Genomic DNA, 25,047 nt, shown 5'->3' with positions numbered 1-25,047 from the left:
CCATCAGAGGACCAAGAGAGTGGTATGAATATTCAGTGAATGGAATTGTTTAGGTTCTTTATTGCATTACCTTATAATTTGGGCCCAGTAAACGCTACAGCAGTTTTTCTGGTAGCGTGTCAGATGGTTTGTTATCTGATGAATTTTGGATATAAGGTGGAAATCCTTATTGAAACCTGTGTTTAAACTTTGATTAAGATTTAGACCAAATCCAAAGCTCTATGTTCAGTCAAAGGTGACCAAGTGCCAGGGTTGGAGGAATACAATGACAGCAACAAGATCGTGGTGTGAGTATCAAAAAGGTTGCGCATTATTGTTAAAGCTTAGATTTCAGTAAAATGGCTGTGTGAAGTTATGCAAAGTTTTTTGAGTTGTGTTGAGTGATGTGCTTTGTGCAGTAAAGTTGAAGTTCTTATCGGGTGCAAAGTGGTGTAAGATCCCAGGATATACACGTATGGATGGTCTTTGTAATGACATATGCTGAGTAAGACAGTCTGCTGTGGTTTTGAAGGTACTTTGTGCTAGAAATCATCGGCAGTAACACTAAGGTAAGGGTGCTTTCTATTGTGAATTTGAGAAATTACGATCATTACAGGTGTTCTCAGGGCTTAGGGAACAGTTGTGATGATTAGAGTGAGGTCATGCTGGCCGAGAGTTCAATTAGAGTGAATGTCAGGAAAGCTAGATTGGAGTATTGTTGATTTTCTTGAGTAAAATTCTATACTTTCTTTTAGTGGAACAGGCAAAGGTTTTCAAATGCTCGCATTTTTGTGAATATTTGCTAGAAGGAAACACACTTCTGAGAATTGTGAGGTTGGGGAAGTTGCTGCAATAGTGAAGTGAAGTGATATCACAGACGTATCGTACTGGTATTGGTTGGGTCGGATAAGTTGACAACATCATGGAGGTTCTGCACTGGTATTGGTTGATTAGAACTTAACAAGGAAATGACTATCATAATTCACGCTGTGAACCATTTGTAAAAGACAATATTAATTAATGGGAACAATTAAGATTTTGAGAACCCTAAAGAGCTTTATGCAGGGAAATATACCCATGCCTATTAGAGAAGAGGTACCAATATGACCTAGATGTACACTAGCTTTATGCATGACAAAGGAGAGAGGATATTATACATGAACATGGCTTGAGGATTGGATGAAATGCAATTAGAAAGATGGACCTTTAGCTTTTCCACAGAATGGGACATTTAACATTTGAATTCTTGAGAATTTATGAAAGCACTTATATGAGAATAAACCCCCTGTGAGACCCATGTACTTTGATGCCCTTTGTGAATGGGAACACACAGTTCATCAGAAAGAGAAACAAACATTTCAGGGAAGATACAAAAATACTTTAAATCGATATGTAGAGGCTAGATAGGATGCACATCGAAAGCTTGGAAAATAGATATAGACGAAGGAACTCTTCTGTATCCTGTACTAATAGTAGAGAAGGAAGAAGTGTAAGGAAAAGAAGAAAACATTGAGAATTCTCAGACACTGACACAGACTGACAGTATTTATTTATTTATTTATTTATTTATGAGATTTTTATTGCGCAAACAAATACCCGAAGGTGTCTCGGCGCATGTTGGGCTAGCGGGGAACCGGGACAGAAATTCACTGGTTAAACAGCCATGTCTTTAAGAGCCTACGAAAGCTCATCAAGTTGGGGGCGTTTTTGATAGTAAGTGGTAGAAGATTCCAGAGTTTTGGCGTAGCAACCAGAAAGCGTCTGTCTCCCCAAGTTGCTGTTCTTGTGCGGGGTACTGGTAGGAGGCAGGTGTTGGCAGATCTCAGTAGCCTTTTAGGGGTGTATAACTGAAATGCCTCGGTCAGAAACTTGGGTCCGACGCAGTGCACTGCCTTATAGGCAATGCAGAGGGCCTTGAATTTAATTCGGCTCTCTACTCTGAGCCAGTGAAGCTGGCGAATGGCGAGAGTAGTAGGCTGGCGGCGGGGAATGTCTAAAAGAATTCTAGCAGCCGCGTTCTGTATAGACTGTAGCTTAGACAGAACGAGTTTCTGAGAGTTGAGAAATAGGGCATTTGCGTAGTCAATTTTGGAGAACACCAGGGTGGTAACTAGGGTCTTCCCAGCTGAGATAGGGAGGTAAGGCAGCAGTTTCTTAATTTTCTTTAGGGTAAAGAAGGCAGATGACACAACCTTGTTGACGTGAAGGTTGAATGTCAGCTTGCTGTCAAAAATAACTCCCAAGTTTCTCGCCTTTTCCACTGGGACCGGTGGAGAGCCCAGCTGGTCGGGCCACCATATGGAGGACCATTGAGGGGAGAGATTGCCAAAGGTCATAACCTCGGTTTTGTCCGAGTTGAGCCTCAGACAGTTGGAGGACATCCAAGTACTGACATCAAGCATGGCCTCCTGGAATTTGGCTGCCACCACTGGGCCATCCTTATGGATCGCCAGCACCAGTTGGGTGTCGTCTGCATAGGATGTCAATCGCACCCCATGGGCCTTTATTACCCTCGCTAAGTCCGCTACGTAGATGTTAAATAACGTGGGACTTAGCGAGGAGCCCTGTGGAACTCCACAAGGTAGTGCAGAGACGGGAGAGTAGAAATTACCCAACTTGACTGTCTGGGTACGGTCGGCCAGAAAAGATGAAATGAGATCTCTGGCCGTGCCGTTTATCCCCAGAGCTGTGACACGGTCGACCAAAATAGCATGGTCGACCGTGTCAAATGCTGCGGACAGGTCCAGAAGAATCAGAATGGCCACACCTCCCTGGTCCATAATGGCTCTGATCTCATCTGAGGCTTTTATTAGAGCGGTCTCGGTACCATGCCCTTTCCTGAAGCCAAACTGCGTATCGTCTAAAAGTTGGTGAGTGTCGACGAACTCTGAGAGTTGTTTATTCATCAGTGCTTCGCATATTTTGGCAGGAAAGGGGAGGCACGCAATGGGTCTGTAACTGGCCAGCGCAGTGGGATCCAGGGAGGGCTTTTTCAAAAGAGGCTTAATCACTGCCTTCTTCCACAGGGCCGGGTAGTGGCCAGTTTGAAATGCGGAGTTGCAAATTTCCATAAGTGGGCGAGAAATCACCTCACTTAAATTGGCCATCACTGAGGGAGGGCAGGGGTCCAAGGGGGAACCAGACTTGGTGATGGAAATGAGTCTGCTGATTTGGTCTTGTGTGGTGGAGGCGAACAAAGAGAAGGGATCATGGTCCGTGACGGGCACTTCCTTACTGCTAACAGTAGATCTTGTCCCTACATCCCCAGCGAAGGATGTGTAGATATCTGCCACTTTGGTGATGAAAAAGGTGGACAGCGCGTTACAGAAAGGTTGGGAAGGTTCAGCTCCAAGACCCGAGGAAGGAGTGGACAGGGAGGTGACCACTGAGAACAGTATAGAGTAGTAGTGAGAATGAGATTGATGACACATTTTGAAATGAATTATTATTAAATTGTCAACAACCATATAATGAGGATCAACCCCAGATTGTAATAAATTCTTATGGTGGGAAAACTATAATGCGCCTGCCATGCCGACAAGTCCGAATCTACATAATCCTTACTTACCCACAAATGATACTGCAGGTAGACCTGAAACAAATAATCAGACTATCTAAAATATTCTGGATGCTTTGACTGTCCCTGGGACAATATATCCTATAGTTCTGTCATATCAATCTGGGAATAGGGGACTAAATACACATACTTTGGCCGTTCCTACTGCGATGAGTAACTCTATACCTACTTCAACAGGCCCAAAGTCAGGACAGACAGATCAAGAACCATTAATTACGACTTCAGTAAATGTTCCTAGTGAAACTAATTCAGGTTCTAATGAGAATTCAGCAGAGCAGGGAACTTCCAGTGGGGGGACTGGACAAGCTGCTGTATCATCAGTATTTGGAAATGGCCTGGAAACCCCACAATAGGGGGCACAAAACATAGAAAGAAGAATCCTTCAATTAGGAATGCCAGATTCTAATGTTCCTCTTTTGCCGTCCACTCCTGTTCCTGTTACCGGTGCAGAAGGACGAGGCAAAGATCTACTTGGAGATATCCCAGAAAGACAGATAGGCCCTAACCTAGGGTGCTTGATGATTGGATAAGAGAGATAGCTCTTTATATAGACAATAGGAGTACAGGGACTTACGGAACCCCAACTGATTCTGAAACTAATAAGGACACAACCATAGATGTAGAAAAACTCAAAGTAGAACTAGAGGAGTTGATAATGGAAACTGTAAGCCCCGCTAGGATAGCTACCTATCAGGAGGATAAACTACTGCTTATATGCAAAGACATTACTAGACATGCTCAAAGCACACATGAGAGACTGTCTGAATTCGCACAAAATATATAGAGTGGATATACAAAAATCAATGCCACTACAGAAATCATATAGGTTAGGCTTTGGTGCCAGAGATTTTACAAATATCAGTCCTCCGGGAATGAGATTACAAATCAAAGAGTTATTGACTATACTTAGAAAATGGGAAGAATTGGAAAAGTGGGAAGAAAGATGGGCTAAGTAGAAGAAAGCAACCAATATCCATATGTCAAGTTTTTCAGCTTTTGAAGGTGTTGGAGGTGAGGGAGTAAAAAAGCATCCTATGAGAGAGGTGCCTGGAAGAGGGTATGTTCATGTTCCATGGGCAAGATCAGATATACTGTCCTTTACAAATGATTTTCAGAGATTGATAGAAAATCCAGTTGAATGGTACAAGCAGGATGAGAGATTTGTGATGGTTCTGTTGAAGAATTTGGATACTCTGATATTGTCGTTCCACGTGATTTGTGAGCAGAATGTAAAATTTCTGTAGATTGGCCTGAAACTGAACCAGATAGACATCCGCGTACTGGTGTGTCAAGAGCTGAAGTGAAACTCTTACAGCCAAGAACTTGCACTGGAACAGAGTTGCTATTTCCCAACTCCCTCCAAGGAATGCCCCCGAGTCCGTCACTAAAAACCTGACTCTTTGGCACTCCCCAGGGGGAAGGGGGAGTGGATAAAATAAGAAACAACAGAAGAGACCGCTCTGGAACTGTTCTTACTGCTTCTCTTGTCTAGTCCGTCCCGCAGACGTAAACTTCTGAGAAACCTAATTAGATTAAGAAACAACATTAACATGCATCCTACCTATACTATGCTCTTTTTCTATATTCTATCTATTCATACATTATGCTCCAGATATCTAGCTTCTTTTCTTTTCGTTTATTAACTCTCTCTTTCTTTTTTTTTTCTTTCTGAAGACGCTGTTTATTAACACAAAAAATATAATGGTTATTTCTGTGTTCCTAACAACTGTCGTGTTAATTTAATCTTATTAATTTATTCCTTACCTATCGTCTTTCTCTTGTAGACCTTTTATCACCCAATGTTCTTATAAAGAATTTGAAGCGACGTGGATTAGAGCCTAATTACCTAATTGCTTAAGTAAGTATAACTGCCTATTAATATTTATATCAGTACTACCTATGACTAATTATTTCTTTTGACCTTTTCTAAATTGCGCACAAACAAATCTATCTAATTTCCTAAATATTGCCTATTTAAATATATTACAAGCTTAACTCTAAACTATTCTAATTTCTATGTCTTTTCTCTTCGTGTCTTAAGGTATCCCAAGGTCGTTATACTCAGGTAAGTCTTTTCCTCCTGGTAGTTGCTTGAGATGAATTTCGATAGACAACACTTCTCGCATTAACATTGAATTTGACTTATCTCAATTGTTCTTTTCTTCTTTCTAGAAACAGCTGCCGGTGGAGGCCTCTTGTTGACGAAGACGCCTGAAGATGAACTTGAATCAAGAAGAGTTTGTGAAGAAACGCCGGCTTCTTTTGACAGGTAACGCTGAATTTGTCTTTCTCCTCGACTAAGAATTCCTAAACACTCACACGGACTCTATGCGTGGTGATAAGGAAACATTTAGCAAACCGCTACTTCTGGAACTGTGAAACTATCTCAGACAACAACGAACTTCCGTCCGTCTCGGAAAATCTCTTTAGTGAAGTGCGCATTAGTTTATTATCACGCGCTTTACCTTAGCTCTTACACCTTTGAGAGAGACGCAACCACTAGACCGTTAACTCTTCTTTCACATCGGCTGCCATCTTGGAATTCCGCCGATGATTAAGAATTCTCCAAACACTGCCAGATGGTTCGTTATTCTTGTCAAACTGGTGCAATTTTCTTTTGTAGGTGGTCACTGCGTGGATGGCTGAATTTAGAGTTCTGACATGGTGCACCATTACCTGAAGTAATGAAAAAATACAATCAAGTTATTACTCTATTTGGAGGGAAAAATCTCTCCTATATAGATTTATTGTGTCGAGATTTACAGGATAACCCAGGAGTTGAAAGAAACCGTGCATATCTAGTATGAGCATTTGTTACATGCATTTAAATAATATAGTGGGATGGAGAATATGTCAAAGAAGGATATGGGACATTTCGTCTTCTGTTTTGTGTGTGGATTGAGACCTGAAATCAGCAACAAGATACAACAACATTTGATATGCTGGCAAAGGAGGTCCATAGATTAAATTCTTCGATATGCCAAATTTTGTGGAGACAAACTTCAGTCTGAGCATAAGAGACTGATCGAGAAGCTCAAATGAAAGCTGCAAAGAAAGGTTACAGGGGTGATTTTACAAATGTGGTACAGGTAAATTGTCAGTCAAATTGTGGAATGTGAGGAGTAAGCCGAAGACAACAACCAGGTATGCAACCGCAAGGTAGAGGTAGTGGTGTTTCTATTGAAATTATGAAAAAGACTAGTCCGTGTCACATTTGTGGTAAATTTGGCCATTGGAAGTGTGAGTGTTGATTTAATCCTTTTAATCAGATAAATGTACAAGTTCAACATGTTGGAAATGCACAATCACAAGAAAAAAACATGGTACAGATTCAGCAAACCCATAGACAGAGAAATCAGAATCCAAACATGCTTCAAGACCCAATGCCTCAAAGGAATGGTCAGGTTCAAAAATATAATTCAAACAAAGGCTTTCATGCAGATGCTCAGGTTGATCCAAATCAATGTTGCTCAGCAATAACTGATTCAGATTGATGACACAGATTGAGATATGTCACAATGACAGTGCCAGAGAGGGGAGGAGGAATGCATACTTGGCACATTCTGAGAGGTAGACCAGAGTAAACCCTATGTTGGTTGCAAAGTAAATGGGTCTCCAATCTCATTCCTTGTGGACACTGGTGCTACCCGTTCCACTGTGAGAACCATGAACGTTTTCAACCTACCCCTCTCTGGAGAAAGAATCCAAGTTGTGGGAGTCTCAAATTGATTGATCTCCAACCCAGTAACTAAACCTATACCTGTTCAAATTGGGTCCTTTGAGGACTTGCATACATTTGTGATGTGTGACTCAAGCCTTGTGTATTTGTTGGGTTGAGACTTACTGTGCAAGCTTAACTGTTCAATCTATTGTAAACTAAATGGAATAGATTTCCATACTAAATATGAGGACATTGTTTTTAAGTCGGCAAAACAAAACTCTCAAGTTGTAGCATTATTTCCAATGTTAACCAATGATGACTTACCTATCGAACTGAGAAATACTGTAGTGTGTGATTTACAGGAAAAGACCTTGGTTTGATCAAGGGAGTGGCTCCAATGCGAATTACTGTGAAGCAAAATGTTGGATTTCCTCAAACACCTCAGTACAATCTGAGCTCAGAAATTATTTCAGGAATTACTTAATTTATTGAGTCATTGAATTTTAAAGGAAATCATGGGCAGTTCATGCAATTATCCTGGATGGTATGTATCGGACAGTACAAGACCCGCGTCAAATTAAACAGATTGTAATACTATGTTGCCCAAATGTGCCAAATCCAGCTGTGATTCTTTTCCAGATTACATATGAAACATATGAAACAGAATGGTTTTCTGTCATTGATTTGTGCCAAGCCTTCTTTTCTGTCCCATTGCATGATAACAGTCACTTTTATTTTGCTTTCCGGTTCTGCAATTGTGTTTTGTCATGGTTCCGAGTCACTCAAGGGTATACAGAAAGCCCCTCGATTTTTAACCAGATCTTGAAAAAGAGTCTGGAGTCATTGGTGATGGCAAATCACTCTGTCCAGTACATTGATGACCTGTTGGTAGTGTCAAGTACATAGAAGGCTTGCATATGCGATACCATCGCATTGCTGAATCATTTGGCAGAGAATGGGCATAAAGTGTCACCATCAAAATTGCAGTTTTGCAAAAGGGATGTCCTGTATTTTGGACATCACATCAAGAAAGGAGCCTGGAAGGTATCACAAGACAGGATCACTGGGATGCTGCGGATTAAGCCTCCTAGTACACAGAAAGAAGTCTGAAGGCTTTTGGTAATGGTTGGCTACTGTCGAAAATGAATTACCAATTTCTCTTTGACAGCAAAGCCTCTTCAAAGGCTTATGCGCAAGGATGTGACCAATCCTGTGCCCTGCACTGAAGAATGTATGCGCTCATTTACTGAACTGCAAGAGAGTTTTTGTCGAGCTCCTGCTTTGGAAATGCCCAACTGCAATAAACGTTTTACTCTATTTTGCAGTGAGAGTGAAGTTTGCACATTGCCAGTGCTGGCTCAAATGCATGGCACTGTGTGTAGATCTGTGGCATATTTTTCAGCTACTCTTGATTCTGTAGCCGCAGCTTTGCCTCGATGCCTTAAAGCTGTTGCTGTCACATGTGCAATTTTCGAAAAATGTCCTAGCATTGTGATCGAACATCAGTTGAAAGTGCATGAGCGCCATTCTGTTGAGATGTTGCTTACTCGTACTTGAATGCAACATCTCACCAATAGGCAACTTACAAGGTATGAACTAGTGATTTTGGGAGCAGAGAATGTGATTCTGATGATATGTAGAGTCTGAATCCTACAACTTTGATGCCCTTGCCTAGAAATGAGATTGTGGTTGATAAAGCAGATCATGATTGTCTGGATGTGACTAAGTTGTGTACCAAGCCTAGGCTGGACACCCTTGATACCCCTTTGCTGGAATCTGAATGTGTGTTGTTTGTGGATGGATCATATTTGCTGGATGCAGAAGGAGACCTGAAAGCTGCCTATGCAGTATGTACAGTTGCAGAAGTCACTGAAGCTTCTTGTTTTCAGGGTGTATACTCTGCACAAGTTGCTGAGTTGGTTGCCTTTTGACAAGCATGCAGTTTATCTGACAAATTGAGAGTTATAATCTTCACCAATAGTCAGTACGGTTTTGGCTGCATACATGACTTTGGGGAGTTGTGGTCACAGCGTGGGTTCATGACACCATCAGGATCCCCAAATCAAAATGGGGAAAGCATGAGGAATACTCTACTAATTATTACATCTGTCCATTCAAACTGCAGCGGTGAAGTGCTGTGCCATCTGCAGGGCAATGATTATGTCACAGTCAGCAACAGCTATGCAGGTGAAACTGTACACTATTGCACTCTAAATTTCTACACCTTCAATGGAGAACCCTGATGTCACTAACTGTAGACTGTTGTTGTGAACGTTGAAATGTAGGAGGAAGTGAAGGCATTGCAAGATAAAATATCAGATACTAAGAGAAAGGAATGGGTAAGAGCAGGTTTCCCACAGAGGCAAGAAGATGAGGTATGGGATACAAAGATGGGAGACCAGGACTACCGGATAGCTTGCTGTGTCCTATGGCACTTCCTTACCATGGTCCTGCACATGCTGTAATCAGTGCTATGATGAGGCTCTTTCGACAAACATGGTTTAACCACAGATTTAGAGCAATAGCAGAAGCCTTGTGTCATCAATGCATAGTCTGCCAACTACAAAATGTAGGCAAAAGAACACAAGTTATAATGAGTCATTTAGGATGAATTAACAGGATGCAGTGGTCTGAAATACATCCTTGTAATTGTATGGGTCTTTTCTCACTGGGTAGAAGCCTACCCCACCAGGCAAAATGACAGTTTGACTGTGGCAAAGTTACTGTTGCGAGAGCTCATACAGCGTTTTGGATGTCTTTTGCTTCTTTTTTATACATTTTTATTGTACATTAATCACAATTGAACATATCATTACAAAGTCAGAAATAGAAATGTCCATTATATGTATGCATTTATTATCATCCACACACAGTAATACACAATTCTCTTTCCATTAATTCAAATGTGATGTTCTTTTTCAAATCCCTTATTTATGTAGCCCAAATTGAGCATTCACTGGTAATCAGAAGTTGTATATTTGCTCTTGTCTAGTCCTGCAGGGATCTTCAATCTTAGCCTTATATGTACCTCCTGGGCAGGGTCGTCCTTGGGACTAACGCTGGAGTTTTTCCATTTTAAAAAGTATCTGACACCTGCTCCACAGCAAGTTTCACCGGGTGAGCTATCAGGTATGCTTTAAGTGGGTCCCATATGTCCTTTGGATGAGATGTGAGTGGGAGTAGTTCTGCATATCTAAGTATTTGCTCCTGCCAGAAAAATAAGTCCCTGATCCATTCCTTAAACCTAGGGGCCCTTCATCACCCCCATCTGCATGTCACCCTGTGCTTGGTGAGTAATAACCCAAATGCCTTCTGTACCCTGTGTCAATATTTTGAGTGTATCCCAAAAGAGCCACCATCGGGGATGCTATTAGTGTCAATGGCGTCATCTGTGCCAGGGCTATAAAGACTTGCTGCCAATATTCATCAATTCTTTTGCAGCCCCAGGCAAGGTGTAAAAAGTCTGCACCCTCTATTCCGCATCTGTCACAGCGGCCATTGTCTCTGAGCTTATATTTGTGCAATTTGACAGGTGTGTAATAGATGCGATGAAGACATTTAAAGTGTATGATGCTCAAATGACTTCTGGCGGACATCCGTTCCATTTGTGTACAGCAGTACTCCCACTGCTTATCTGTCATTTCATCACCAAGGTCTCTGTTCCAGCTCCCCCACATGGGGCATTGGTCTAGTACCCGGGTGATGTGTATATTGTGATTTAGACAGGAGACGATATGGGTGGCAGTCTCGGATTGCAGCAGCGAGTGAAGTGGCGGTAATGTTGGTGGTTTTAGTGGATAGGAGGGCATGCCATCCTTGATGCGTTTGTCTCAGCGTTTTGGATTTCTGACATCTTTGGAATCAGACCAAGGGATGCATTTTAATAATGAGGTCCTAAAGATGTTATATGCAGCATTACCAATTGAGCAAAAGCTACATTGTGCGCACCGGCCAGAAGCCTCAAGCATAATGGAGCCAGTGAATGGAACATTAAAATTCAGGGTGCAAAATGTGCTTCGACATCTCTGAAATGGCCTGATGCTAAACGCCTTGTGTTGATGAGTTTGGGAAGTACCCCAGACAGAAGAATAGGACTCTCCCCTCATGAAAATATCATGGGAAGATTCATGAGACAGCCTGAAGCTGCTTCAAACCAATAAGTTAGGACTGGCTGACGTGGTATGTTCTGTGTCTCAGCAGGACGGGGAAGCTGCAACTTCACCTCAACAGGAGCAGTGCCATAACCACAGTCCTGGTGACTGGGTCCTGGTAAAGTAGCAAGTATACAAGACATGACTGGAACCTCATTGGCATGGGCTATTCCAAGTGATACTGGTAACCATAACTGCTGTAAAATGTGGCGTTCTTCCAAATTGGGTACACAATGCACACACTTGCGGAGTCCCATGTCCCTTTGAAGATACAGCACCTGTTTCAGATGTGCAGGTGGTTACAGTGAGAAAGCCGTCTCAGATTATCCAAACTGTAGAGTGGGCTCCAGCTACTGAGACTCTTAGCACCAATCCCGAGGACGGTCCGAGAGACATCAGCTCTTGTAGGCACAGAAGGGGCACCCAATAAGAGCTGACTATGCAAGATATTGACCTAAACGTAGGGAGCAATGCAGTTGAAACGTGATTAGTATAGGGAGACTGTTGGCTGAGGGGATCAGACAGATTGAGAAACATTCTAACTGAATGCGGCGTACCAGACATCATTACAGAAGTCTCTAGTCAGTCAGAGCAAAGTAACAGTGATGATGAAGGACAGTCAGTGAGAAGATCTAAAAGAGAAAGGGGACCAAGTCGTAAATACGCTGCACCATAGTGGGCTTATCTGGAATTGAATGATTAGAAAAAAACATATCACACCTTTCTGTTCAACAATTCGAATTCCTACCAACCACCTTGGTTAATAAATATACAATATTATTATTATAGTTATGACCTAGTCATTTCCTAAGTGACTATAAGAAAGCATTTGAATCCTGTGCCTCATTCATAGTTCTTGGAGATGATGAGTAAATGTTTCCAACCTACTCAAAGCTTGGATAGTGCATTTGCACATGGACACAATCTGGCATGCCTCCTAAATAAAGTAGAACAGGAATTTATAGATTCAATTGAGGACAGACGTAGAGACATCATGGGAAATGTTGCATATGACACGAAATTTTCACCATGGATTCTTAGAGAGCCTGAACTTAAACAGACATAAACCCAATGAGCTATTGCTTTAAACTGGCAATGTAAAGGGAAGCTATGCATATTACGGTGGGAAACTGAATACAATAATAAGTTTGTTGGTTTCAGTAATTGTGATCACACTTTCTAACTTGTAGGTGGTTGGGGATTATATTAGGGAGGAATAGATATTGTATTTCCAGGGATTCACTACATTTGACTGAAAAACGCCTATTATAGGCTGCCGAGAAAATTATATGGATCTTGTTATATGAGGGTAGTTTTCCATAAATTTATCATGTGGATCAATCAGATGAAACCAATGAACTTAAGCATATTAGACTCAAAAAAGGGACTAGTACCGCTGAAATTATGAGAGATATATTTGGTGTACTAATTCCATCAGTTGGGGTGATACTGATTTCTCACAACATTCAGAAACTTTCTACTGTAGTTGACAGGCTGTCAAATGATACAGCAGGAGGGTTCCTAGCCATAGATACTGAAATGATTGCTGTGAGATCTATGGTGCTACAAAACAGACTTGCATTAGACGTCCTTCTTCCAAAAGAAGGTGGTCTGTCAAATGCTGAAGGTTTAACAATGTTGCATGTATATCCCTCAAAAAAGTAAAGACTTAAAAGGGTATATTACCAACATTACTCACCTGGAAAAAGACTTGAATGGATTAAAAGCTGATGGTGCTTGAGAAGGTGATGTCTACAATGGGGAAATGGTTTACTAAGTTGGGAAATGAATTAGTGGGACAGATTTTGAAGCCCATATTAACAATTACTCAGTGGCGGCTTGCCGTGGGAGTGCTGCGGGCGGTGGGGTGGGATGGGGAGGGGCAGGGTGAGGGGTGGTACTGGAGTCCGGCATAAGGCAGACAGGAGTAAGGTAAGTAATTAAATAAATAAAACAATTTACGTTACGCGCGCTGCATCGCCGAGTTGGCGATGCAGCGCGGGCAAGGTAAACAGTTTTATTTATTTAATTACTTACCTTACTCCTGTCCTCCATATGTCAGACTCCACTACCCCCTCACCCTGCCCCTCCACCGCCTCACCACCTGCAGCACTCTTATGGCGAGCCGCCACTGCAATTACTACTTGCTTACTAATACTACTTATTTATTATTTATTTAGAGTTTTGTATAGCGCAAACAAGACCCTTGGGTATCAGAGCGCTTCACATTACATGAGGTAGTTATAGCCTGTATAGTTGTAGCAACTTTCACCACATTATGAGGTAGGTACATATATGGCACATAGAGTGAGAATATCAGAACACATTTCTACAAAGAATATCAACATAAAGTAAGAACCACGGTATAGTACATCTCTTGTACTTATCTCTATCAAAATCTATAAACGCATAAAAACAAAGAAAGAGACAAGAGGAGTGAAAAGAAAGAGAGATGAGATAGAGTTAGAGTTAGAAGATAGACAATGCAGTTATTATGACGAGATAAAAGCTCTATAACAATCTAGATAAAAACGAATGAGAATAGAACTATAAAGTGACATCAGATGTGATAAAGATAAGAGTGTGATTCGCCATCAAAGGGGAAATTGTTGGAGAGGAAATCACATTTACATTTAACAACAAAAGAAACCGAATATGACACTTTTTACAAGAAAAGTAATACACTTTTACCAACTACAGGTTTATGAAAACATGATCAGAAAATGCATTTTTAAGTAATGCACTGTAAAAGCATAGAGAAAAAGGTTTAGACTAGATGATATAACTTGTTGGTTAATATAGATTGAGATTTATAAATTGGCAAAATAGTACATATTAGTAACATGCATTGGAAAAAAGTGCAAATGGTGACCTCTCATGCTATAAAGGTTACCTCTAATCTTTTCTAAACATAATTTATATGAAGGAGTAAAAAATTAGATTGATCAAATATTATGATTAATCCTGATTACGATAATGAATTTCACTAAAATCTATTTCCTTGTGTGTGTTATCGTGTTCACCAAAAAAGGTAAAAGAAAAGTAGGTGCTACACATTTCTATTTGACAATGCTTCTGTGAAACTTAAAGAGAATATACTTCACACATATATCAATCTTATTCATTGAAACAAAATCTTAAATGTATCATCTGAAATGTATTTACATGTTGAAACATACAAAAATTTCAAGTACCCTATACTGATGCTTATTATTTGTAATCATACTTAATGATCCTTAGTGCATCAGAAATTATGCTAAAATCATGTCATCTTCATGATCTCTTATGATTGGATGCTTATAATGTTATGTATTCTGTGATATATTAGCCTAAATTAATATGGGCCTGAATGCATATGACATTTTCTGCCTCGCTAAGCTCACTGTTTGCAAGAACTTTCCTCAGTATAACACATTATGTGAAACTGTTTTTTATTTCCTGAGATTTCGTGTACTGTGTGAAAGATTTGCTACATATTTGTTACCATTTCAGGACACCTGCTTGGTAAAAGATTCTCTTGAACCTACTCAAATGTTCTAGCTAAAGCAGCATTGTTCTAACGTTTCACATACTGGATAGCTTAAGGACTGCGCCATTATGCCACCTTTTTCTCTTTGTTTTGTTTCTTCTTTATGTCACCTGACACACACACTCCATATGAACTGAACAATGGACTGAGTGGTCTGACCAGATGAGGTGATTCCAGAAGGTGTCACCCAAGGACAGGCTAAGAATATACTATCAACAGATTTAACGGATTTGGGGCATTGCATTGCTATGGCAATTTGCGCTTATGCTGCTTGATGGTGATGGACAACTGCTGTTCTGCATGCATACTGACTATGAACTGCTAGAGAACTGCAGAACTTATCTGCCAATTCAACTTCTCTGAAGCAGACTCATCTGGCTTCTTTTCCGAACTGATGCATAGGTTGTATCCGCATAGTGGTCTCTTTCTTCTGGTACCACTAGAAATGGCCAATTCATTTGAACTCTTGAGCTTTGGTACTTATTTGACCTTAATAATTTGCATTACTATCTAATGCAATCTACTGATGCACTTCTGTTTCTAAATGTTTGATGAATTAATATTTTTTTAACTAATTTGGCTCAGCTGTCATGATGTATCATTACAAAGATGAATGTGCATTCTCAATTGGGGTATACTAATGACTAGAGGAGATTATATTAGAGAGATCTCAGAGCACTACATGCTATTGTTAACATTCTGTACAGCTTTTACTGAACTCTTGTTGTGCATGATTTTGGCTTGCCTATGTTTCTTCAGGAGATTTGGGCTTGCACTGATAATCATTTGCCCTTAATATTATCTTGAGAGTAATCTACATGAGTTTGATATCAAATTTATAGCTCAGTTATCCAAATCCTGGTCCTCATTGGATGACTGTTGAGACCCTTTATATCCAATCCCTCTTGGCACACAGCAAGGTCCATTGGAGGACCAAGTGAGTGGTATAAACATTCATTGAATAGAAAGTTTTAGGTTCTTTATTTCATTACCTTATTCATTTGGGCTCAGTAAATGCTACAGCAGGTCCATTCAATATCATATGGTATTTGTTGTAACTGGCCATTTTTCTAGGGTTGTTCCCAAACTTTGTGCCTTCCTCCTCTATTTTTTCTGACCTGCTTTTGTTGGCTTTAGGACTCTGGGCACAATACCACAGCTTATCAGTGCTAAAGTGCATATGCTCTCCCCTGTAAGCTTGGTATAGTTGGTCCACACCTGTTTGACATATTTAGTTTACCTGTAATTCCATTGCACAGTGATATCCTATATACTCAGAGCCTAAAATTAAATGCTACTAGTGGACCTGCAGCACTGCTTGTACTGCCCACAGAAGTAGCTTTCAATCCTGTCTTAGGCCTCTGCCACTGCAGGGGCTGCGTGTGCAGCTTACTGCCACAATGTCTTGGCATTTAGAGTGCTTCCCACGTCTGAAACTCCCCTTTTACTGTAGATACGTCATCCCTAGGGTAGATCCTAGGTAGCCGTATGGGCAGGTTGCTGTGTAGGTAAAAGGCAGGACATGTGCCTTTGTTGTGTGGCATGTCCTGGTAGTGTCAAACAGCATATTTGGTTTCTCACTGCTGTGAGACTGTTCTTCTCATAGGTTTGCATTGGAAAGTCCCTGATATGTGCATCAGTGGTAATTAATAATATGAAAGGAGCAACATTGCCATATTTGGTGTGTATGGAATAGTAGTGATAAATCCTGCTTATTGGTGAAAGCTGCCTACACATTATTGACCCTGATAGTAGCTTCACTAAATGCACACATTGCACTTTTAAACTGTCAACACCCCTACATACTAACCTCATTATCCCTAAATATTATAAAATGTTTCTCCTTAACTGCAGGTCGCTGCCTAAGCATGTGGCTGAAATTTCAATTTTCCTTGAAGAAGAAAGGGCAGAGGTTCTATTTCTAACAGAAACCTGGCTCACTTCAGGATCTGACCCCAATCTTGTTCAAGCTCTCCTCCTGGGCTATTATATCCAGAAGTTAGATTGGACTTCTGGTAAAGGTGGCGGGATCGCTATTATCTATAAAATCAATTGACCCGTCTTACTGCTGGAAGCCCCATATCAGATTCTGAGAAACTTGCGTTCTCAATACGTTTTTCACCAATGCTTACCCTATTGGGGATTTTAATCCATCAGCCTCACATAGCCGGTAATCTAGCCAGTACCCCGGCTCTCTTCACACTATTGGGAGATTTTAAGATCCATTTCAACGCCCTCTCTCAGCCGTCGGTAGCAGAGATAACAAATGATCTTGAAGGCCATCATTTTCTTCAAAAACTTGCTTACCCAACTCATATGAAAGGACACCTAATAGATCCCATTTGTTTCTCATTTGGAAGACTTAGTAGGAGGGAAACCCATCCCAGTTCTATGGTCTGACCAGTTCCTCATTCAATTTTTCTGGTCCCCCCACTCTGCTATGCCCCTTATTAAGCTGGTTATAAAGCAAATTATAAAAAGGTCTCGCCCCTGGCCCAAACTCTAGACAGACCAATGGATTTTAGAATAAGAAAAAATAAAGCCAGGTCCTGATCCTGATGCCATAATAGCCAATGAAAATGTTAACAAGTGGATAGAATGTTCCTTAGACCAAGTTCTCCCTATAAAATCTACCCAGATGAAAACTGGAATCAACAGAAGGGCATGGTACTCTCCAAAGCTCCAGGCATTGAAGCAAACTTTCAAGAAGTTAGAAAGAACCTGGAGGAAGGACTTTTCCACTAACAAGAAACTAGATATAGGGAAGCCATCAAATGGTACAAAACAGAAATTAAATCAGCTGAAGCGGCCTACTTTGAAGAAAAAATATCTCCGGCAGCAAATCCTGCATGCGATATTTTCTGCATAGCAAACATTCTGCTCAGTGTTACCCTGCTCCGTGTGACCCTCGACACCTAAGCTTCATGCTGCAATAAATTAACAGACTTTTTCCTCAAAAAAATTCTAGACATTTATTCTTCCTTTCCCTGGGATCCCAGTCCCCATAGCATGGAACCCCCATTTGGAGGCAATTCCCCATTTGAACCTTGAGGCACTTGAAAGCATCTCATCACAGATAAAGAGTGGCTCACCCAGAGACCCATGCACCTCTTCACTTTCTGAAACAAGTCGCTTCAACCATCATTCCCACTATATTGGAACTGATTAGTGCCTCACTTGTCTCTGGGTTTATCACTGGAGGGGTTTTGTCCTACGGGTCCTGGCTGGACAACATACGTTATATCAAAAAACAAGAGTGCCAGGGCTCGGATTCAATTCACAGCAGCTAATTTATTCAGCTGGTGTGTACCTTCCTTTTATTAATTCATGAAGGTAATGTATTTACATTTGTCATTCTTTCAAGTTTTCAAAGCGTATTTACATTTCATGCGAGCTACAGAGGATTAGACCTTCCTTTTACTGTGGAAACAATACATACAAGTTTCATACATTGCAATACTTTCTGTGTTTTCTGACAAAACGAATAAAAAAACATTCATGTATAGTTACACTTTCACTATTTTAGTAGAAAACAAACATTAAATCGTGTACACCTAGAGTTATTCAGGTACTGATCCTTATGAGCAAGTAAACATTGTTAAATGGACCAGGGGCAGTATGACTTTGCTTGCATCGCCCTATGCTTGTGTGCTAACCCCTGACATTTGGGTTGCCTCTTTGGAACAGCCAAATAGCCGACGCGTTTCCAAACCCTTCTTTCAGTTAATAGGGTTCTTCCTCAGGGCTGAGCTGTGTACCTGTGGTGTGAAATTGGGGGACATTTAGTATCTCCTTTTCTCTAAACTGTTTAGCTAACATGTTGCATAGGTAAAACCTATAGAGGAATTTTACCTTGTTCTCACGATGTTGTTGGCTTGTAATTTTCTAAAGCGGGGCATCAAATTATCCTTAGTTTTCACCATTGCCTGAATGAAATTAAAGGATGGTGGTTTGATGAGTTTATAAATTTCTAGCACTTGTTTGCACATTTTGTGTCCAAGTTTACGATGCGCTATCACTTACTTGTGGTATGTGTTTCCAATCACTCGATGGATTGAAGTGACCGTTTATGGGAATCTGTTTGGAGTTCCGCGGTGTTTACGTTCTGTTTAAATAAAAGTTTTAGGTCAGTCCGCGGGTGAAAAGTGCTTAGATTTTTAACACGCATTCTACCACTATCGTGCTTACTTGTGTGTGGCGCGTTGAGGGACTCAGGCACTGCTGCACTTTCTTTCGTTTGGGCCGTCTTTTTACTAGACCGGTTGAGAGTTCTGTAAGTTAAACACAAGGGTGCCGACCATTACGTAACGATCATGTTTTTGTTGGAACTATGCTTCGGTCTGTTCATTGCAGACTTCTTACCTCTGTCTGTATTTCTCTAAAGCAGTGCTCGAGGCTCCATAGGGTCGCGTGACTGTCACTCCTTACGCTACTGTTCAAGTCAGATTTCCAACACCCAGTGGAACTCGATTTCCTGTTTAAATATGCTGCTAGGCATTATGGGACTTGTAGTGTTCCACATATTGCCGTGTGGTGCACTTGCTTATTTCTTCGTTTTTTTTGGGGGTTAATGATGTGTGTGTTTAGCGCAATGACTGGCGCCTTCCGTTAAGTGGTGCTTCTTGGCAAGCGGTGGTTTAGCAGGGGGCTCAATAATTTGATCTTTGCAATTCTGACATTTCGTTCAGCCCATCCATCACACAATTAAATTTGAGAATTAAGTAGGCTTCTTTTTTCAGTAACATGGTATCGACATTTCCTCCTCTAGGAGGAACTTTCATAGCTTGTAATACTGTCCATTTGAAATCTGTCTCAATGTGTTGGTGTTCGACAAAGTGCTGTACCATGGACGCAGACAGCACTTTGTGTCTGATTCTAGATCTGTGTTGAGCTATTCGCTGATGGACTTTTTGAGTGGTTTTCCCAATGTACAGTTTGGGACAAGGGCACATAATCGCGTATATTACATTGTTTGTTTTGCAATTTGAGAATCCTTTATGTGTCCATTTTACTGCATTGAATTGGAATTCCTCCCCTTCGATTGTGTTAGGGCAGGAAGCACACGAACCACACTTGTGATGGCCTGTTATGGGTGGTAATTTCCACAGTGTGCGTAAGTGCATTTTGGCTTGGCTGACTCCCAGGTCAGCTCTTACGATATATTGTGCAATGCTTCTGTTTTTCTTTAAAGCGAACAATGGCTTCTCCATTGGAACTTCAGAATTCATGATCAAATGCCAGTTTTTTAGAATAATGGACTTCAGTTTGTTGGTGTATGGCCCGAATGTGGTAACACAAACCGGCCTTTCAAGAGGTTTGGTTTCTTTTTTTCTCAATAGTTCTTCTCGTGGTGTGTGCCATGCCCGTGTCGTTGAGTGTTTCAATAGTTTCAGAGGGTAACCTCTTTGTTTGAGTTGATCACTAAGTATTTGGGAGTGAGTTATGAAGTCTTCCTTTCTTGAACAATTACGTCGGATTCTCAACATTTGTCCATACGGCAAATTGGATTTCAAACTTTTGGGGTGGTAACTTGCGTAATGCAAGATTGTGTTCTTGTCCGTATTTTTGCGATGTAAGGTGGTTGTCAATTTGTTTTCATGGGGAAAAACCACAACATCAAGGAAAGTGAGAGATGTTTTGCTATGTGTCATTGTGAACTTTATATCTGGATGTCTGGTGTTGAGCCACTGGTGGAATTTGGCAAGCATTTCTTCAGACCCTTTCCATTGACACCAGATATCATCAATGAAACGATACCATGTTGTTATGTTTTGTTGAAATGGGTTATTATGGTAAATGAAGCACTCCTCCTACAGGGCCATGAAGAGAACCGCCATTTCTGGGGCATAAGGACACCCCATGGCGGTCCCCTTCACCTGCACGTAGAACGCGTCCATGAACCGGAAATAATTTCTTTTGAGAGCTATTCTCGCTAAATCAATGATGAAGTCTGTGGGGACTCTTTGTGGTCGGGGTCGTGTGTCCAAGTAGTACTCCATTGCTTCCAGTCCCTCCTCCTGAGGGATTTGGGTATATAGAGAGGTGACATCAAAGGATACCATCAACTCTCGAATGCCATCAAATGGGACCCCTTCAACCTTATTGATAAAGTCCATAGTATCTTTGAGATATGATGTTACTTCGGGCAAAAAAGGTTTTAGGAACACATCCACATACTTGGCCAATAGTTCCAATAATGAATCACACCCAGAGACTATGGGCCTTCCGGGTGGTTCAGTTAAGCTCTTATGTATTTTCGGTAGAAAATAGATGACTGGAATGCGTGGACTCTTTTTGTCAAGATATTGGAACTCCTTGGTTCCTAATATCCCCTTGTCTCGACCCTCTATGAGTTTTGTCTGAATTTCAGCTTTTATTTGTGGAGTCCGATCCTCTTTGACTTCTCTATACCACTCGGTGTTCTTGATTTGGCTGTTGGCTTCTGCGATATATTTATCTCTGGCCCAGACCACCAGTGCGCCCCCCTTGTCAGCGGGTTTTAACACTATGGAATCATCATTGCGTAAATTGTTCAATGCCATTTGTTGTTCTCTACTGATGTTCCTCTTAAGGAACATTTTTTGTTTGCTTAACTGTGTGATGGAAGATAGAACGATCTGTTCAAAGGCTATTATTTCCTTTGGAATTGTATACGTTGGGGGAACGAATGTAGATTTATTGGACAGGTTTGAGGGTTCTGCTACTCTCGTGTCCTCTCTATTGTGGAAAAATGCCTTTAGTCTCAGTTTACGACAGAACTCTAGTGCTTCTATTTTCAAATTCGTCAGATCGGTGTTGGTTGTAGGCACGAATTTGAGTCCTAATTCGAGAACGGATTTTTCGTGTACAGTTAATTCTTTATTTGATATGTTCACTATAGAGGTGAGGTTTATGTCTTGTACTGGGTTCTTCGTGTTCTCATTTCCCATGGTTGGGGCTGCGGTTTGAATCTGACTCTGCCTCTGCCTTCGCCCTTCTCTAAAAAAGGATTTCGTTTTGAAGATCCCTCCCTTGGGTCTGAATCATTAACAGATTCTGATGATGAGCTCTCTGAGAAAGTTACAAATCTGTTTTTAGACCTCCCCTGATATTGTGATAAAGCTCGTCAGGATTCTGTTTGGGTGTAGTAGTCCTCTTTTAAGTACGGGTAAACTGACTCGATTTTGAAGGCCTTAACGTCTTTGTCAAATTTGTTAGACCTGAAGTTGATGGTGTTGTCTCTAAATGTGGCAATTTCCTTATCAATTTTTTCGAGTAAAGCTTTTGCTTTGTCTACAGTATGGTTGTCCTCTATGGCTTTAATCAACGCCTCTATCTCTTCCTGTTCTTTTTGGCAAATTCTCTTAGCTGTTTCAACTGTATGGACCATAAGGTCTCTGCTACACTTAGTCGCTATATAGCTAAAGCCCTTTTTATATACTGGGTCCTCTGTGAACACCACCGGTACGTTTTTTACTTGAAGGCCCCAAGGGATGGTACCCGCCTTGAGGTGTTCAAACAAAAAATGCCCGTGCAATTCTGTGCGTGTGTGTTTCTTGTGCAGTCTTAATAACTTGTCACTTTCATTTTGTTGTTGTGCGTTTGTGCTAAGTTTGATCGAGGAGAATGGAGAAGGTCCCGAAATCAAATTTTTAATGTGTGCCTCAGAAAAGGAGAGAGTTTCCTCCTCTGACATGTTCCAACAGGTTATGTTCTATAACCCGTTGCGCTAAACACACACGTCATTAACCCCCCAAAAAACCGAAGAAATAAGCAAGTGCACCACACGGCAATATGTGGAACACTACAAGTCCCATAATGCCTAGCAGCATATTTAAACAGGAAATCGAGTTCCACTGGGTGTTGGAAATCTGACTTGAACAGTAGCGTAAGGAGTGACAGTCACGCGACCCTATGGAGCCTCGAGCACTGCTTTAGAGAAATACAGACAGAGGTAAGAAGTCTGCAATGAACAGACCGAAGCATAGTTCCAACAAAAACATGATCGTTACGTAATGGTCGGCACCCTTGTGTTTAACTTACAGAACTCTCAACCGGTCTAGTAAAAAGACGGCCCAAACGAAAGAAAGTGCAGCAGTGCCTGAGTCCCTCAACACGCCACACACAAGTAAGCACGATAGTGGTAGAATGCGTGTTAAAAATCTAAGCACTTTTCACCCGCGGACTGACCTAAAACTTTTATTTAAACAGAACGTAAACACCGCGGAACTCCAAACAGATTCCCATAAACGGTCACTTCAATCCATCGAGTGATTGGAAACACATACCACAAGTAAGTGATAGCGCATCGTAAACTTGGACACAAAATGTGCAAACAAGTGCTAGAAATTTATAAACTCATCAAACCACCATCCTTTAATTTCATTCAGGCAATGGTGAAAACTAAGGATAATTTGATGCCCCGCTTTAGAAAATTACAAGCCAACAACATCGTGAGAACAAGGTAAAATTCCTCTATAGGTTTTACCTATGCAACATGTTAGCTAAACAGTTTAGAGAAAAGGAGATACTAAATGTCCCCCAATTTCACACCACAGGTACACAGCTCAGCCCTGAGGAAGAACCCTATTAACTGAAAGAAGGGTTTGGAAACGCGTCGGCTATTTGGCTGTTCCAAAGAGGCAACCCAAATGTCAGGGGTTAGCACACAAGCATAGGGCGATGCAAGCACAGTCATACTGCCCATGGTCCATTTAACAATGTTTACTTGCTCATAAGGATCAGTACCTGAATAACTCTAGGTGTACATGATTTAATTTTTGTTTTCTACTAAAATAGTGAAAGTGTAACTATACATGAATGTTTTTTTATTCGTTTTGTCAGAAAACACAGAAAGTATTGCAATGTATGAAACTTGTATGTATTGTTTCCACAGTAAAAGGAAGGTCTAATCCTCTGTAGCTCGCATGAAATGTAAATACCCCAGGCCAGGGACAGTCAGAGTCAGTTACCACCAGTACCAGTCAGCAAACAAATGGGATGCACAGGGCACACAGGTTAAATTTGAAACAATTGGCTGTCACTGTTTACTTCACTTTCAAAACCTGGTTTTATCCACCTTTAGCATTATCACTCCATATGATGTATAGCTTTAGGTTGCGTAGTAGTACAGTACCACTTTTTATGACCTTTCCAGCAGGTTCTTGGCCAATGATGTGTAGACTTCTCAGTCAAGCTTTCATTATCGTCAAATGCTTTGCACAGGCTAGAGTTGCACTTTGACTCCACAGATGGTAAGCGTCGATTCAACACTGCGACTGAGGCACACATGGTACAAACAAGCAGTTTGCCTGACCAAAACAAACGCTCTAGGAGAGCACTGTCAATCTTTGGGTTACTTATTTCCTATCTCGTTGCCAGTTATAGCATCCTCCGCAGCCTGGGCTCTCACTAATGAATACGCCACACACAGAGCTTACTAAAACATCTCTTTATTCTTCTGCATGTAACTACAAACTCAACATTCTAAACATTCTAAACGTGCATTCACTTCACTACACTCTAATGCTTATGTCACAGTTCTAGGGAGTCCATTAGGAGCAAAAATGGTTCTGTCATTGCTTACTCACACAGCACTACAGGCATTAACAGTAAGTATTAGATCCTGCTGCATGAAATCATGGTTTCAACCATTGCTGAGTCCACTGATGGTTGAAAGTGTTGTGCGGGGTTCCTAACTGGGCACTGAGTGGGTATAGTGGTCAGAGGATAGTGCAGACACAGTGCACTGGGCACGCGGATGGTGTGTCACTGGAGGCATACAGTGCGCCGAGTACAGTGTGTGGAAGCAGGTGCCCTGGGCAGACATCATACCATCATACCATGAGCAAGGGAGTTCAGGTTCTAAGCAGTGAACTTTGTTGACAAGCTAAGACTCCAAGCATTGCAAAGGGATAGCTGCAGTGTGGTGAGAGCCTAAGTATATCCCTTTTTATGATTAGCCTGGAGAAACCATTAGCTGTGTAATCAAACAAATTCATAAATAGAAATAAATACAAAACTCTATAAATAAATAGAGAGGCTTTAAAGACAGCTCCTTTCACCATTGCCCTGTTCAGTTGTCATTAACATTTTCTTTTGCAGCATGGGGCAATGTGCCAGCCCACTTCAGCTATTGACTCTTGCACTGAGAGTGACAGCAGATTTCCAG

The sequence above is a fragment of the Lissotriton vulgaris genome, chromosome 2_1 (genome assembly GCF_964263255.1).
Source record: "Lissotriton vulgaris chromosome 2_1, aLisVul1.2, whole genome shotgun sequence".
NCBI lineage: Eukaryota > Metazoa > Chordata > Amphibia > Caudata > Salamandridae > Lissotriton > Lissotriton vulgaris.
This window is presented reverse-complemented; position numbering follows the sequence as displayed.